We start from the raw sequence: 2,449 nt of genomic DNA on the forward strand, positions 1-2,449 counted from the left end.
GGTAAAGAACATGCTTGAAATGACGCATACTACAGTGTTAGATCACGGGTCCTTATTGTTAGTCGTAAGGAAATAACGTCATAGTTTGACATTTAAGAAAAAAATCAATGCCTTTCCAGACTCTATAGACAAACGTCGAAGGAAGTGGTATTGCGATTGTACTTGTGTAAAAAAAGACTTTGACTTAGAAACTTTGAGCGTCTGACTGTTCATGCTGTCAATAAAGACAGCATACATGGTCTGTACATACATACACTCATAGTCATAGTCTTATCGAGTTGTCAGTTTTAACATTAACAAAGTTCCACTTCCGTGAATGATCATTATAGTTAGTTCCCTATCACTTAGTCCAGTATCTTATCTAATAAAGTTCTTTAGTGTAAGATATGGACGGCCTTTTCTCCTTTTTGCTTCTGGGAACCAAAGGAGCAGTTTACCGGCCGATTCGCCATGTCGAGTAACATGGTCTGTATTTCCATGTATTCAAAGTAATTTGAGTCTGCAGAATGCGATTCCTTGTATATTTCAAGGTATAAGAAGGAAGTCTCTTTCCACAGATTATTTCTGTGGGAGAAAAAGAATACAACATGTCAACTGCAATACATCGAACGAACCCGCCTGTCAATCAAATCTAGCGCGTTGCATGACCGAGAATGACCTTGGCACACGAGGTTATCAACCCTCCCTAAGAGCAGATCAACACCATAAGTACGAGTAAACAGCACAGAGCTGCAGACACAGACACATTAATGGCCTTGGCGACACCGTGTTAGACTGGAGTGTTTGTGGTAAGTACAGATCATACGCGATGTCTGTGCTGTGCCGTTTAGATAGGCTCTTGTGATCAGCACACGTCGTTATCATGACTTCTCTACAGACCACTTCAGCTTTTTAACGGCGTAAGTGGTGGGAAGTACTTGGGTGGCCAGAACAGAAGTTCATTCTTTATCGTGCGTTTTGCCGTACACACTGTACACACTTCATACACTACAATGGTGCATATAACGTTACATACAAACACACACACACACACAAGCACGTACTTCCATACATACACACAGACATACATACACACGCAAACGCACACATGTGCACACATACGCACAAACACGCACTTGCTGCATACATACAAACACACTCACACATAAACGCACACACACACACACACACACACACACACACACAGAAACATATGTATATACATCGCTAGGAAACTGATAGAGAAAGAGCAGTCAGCAAGAGTCCTTAATCTATCTAAACTCAAATTGTACGTTATATCTATCGAAGACGACCACATCCTTTTCTGGAGCTGATTTTCAGTGAACATTTAAAAACACTGGACACACTGTTGATACACTTGATGGTGTAATGACCAAGCACTTTTCCATGTCTGACATTGCTGCAAGTCTCACGTGGGAGCCTGAAGAGGCATTTAAATGTCACATACAAACTTTACAAAGCCAACATTGTCTTCAGACGTGTAGTTTGTAAATCAAGTACAAAACATACACATAAACGCCATTATATTGGACACAGAATTATCAGGAACTGTCAAGTAGAGCTAGAGGGAAGTTCGTCAAAGCTTGAACAAACAACATAACAACTTCCCTTTGTCCTGTTGGATACAGATAAACAAGTCAGGTTATGACCAAGCACTTTTCAATGTCTGCCATTTCTGCAAGTCTCACGTGCAATGATACCTGAAGAGGCACTTGGAGGTTACATACAAACTTTAGAGAGCTAACACTTTTTTTCAGACGTGTTTCATGATAATAGACTTGACACTGGAGTGGTCCATACATCAAGCACAAAGCATACACCGACACAGAATTACGAGGAAGTGTCAAGTAGAGGGAAGTTCGTCAAAGCTTGAACAAACAACATAACAACTTTCCTTTGTCCTGTTAGGATGCAGATAACCAATACAGGCAATGAATTTATGTTGAATTCGCAAAGAGTGTGTCTAGAATGTTATACTATTCTGAACTAGGTTTAGGGTAAAGACGCAGGATATTTCAGTTGAACGCCAGAAATGTCCGTGCATGAAATGTGTTTGCATGCTAAGTAAAGTAATAGATGGATTGTTAAAGTTCCAATTTTGTTTTCCACAGTACCGAAGCACTGTACCAACTATATGTCATGCAAGCCTCGTACAATCGTAACCCAAGGGCATTATTGGGTTAGGGTACGGGCACATAGGTCGTGCGATCGTCGTTCGATCGGTGACTTCGGGCATGGAGGACAAAAATGTACATCTCCTGCAAAGTTCAACTGTCTTGGTACACAAAATGCTGTTTTGGATCAATGTCTGTGATCGGTTCTGTCACGGCCTGCTTGAAAATCATATCGTATCATATCAAAATCGTACGACGATCGCACGACCTATGTGACCGCGCCCTAAGTCGTGCAGGTCTCCTGCAAAATTCATTCTGTCTCCCGGTGTACCAGA

Source organism: Branchiostoma floridae, chromosome 19 (genome assembly GCF_000003815.2).
Source record: "Branchiostoma floridae strain S238N-H82 chromosome 19, Bfl_VNyyK, whole genome shotgun sequence".
Classification (NCBI taxonomy): domain Eukaryota; kingdom Metazoa; phylum Chordata; class Leptocardii; order Amphioxiformes; family Branchiostomatidae; genus Branchiostoma; species Branchiostoma floridae.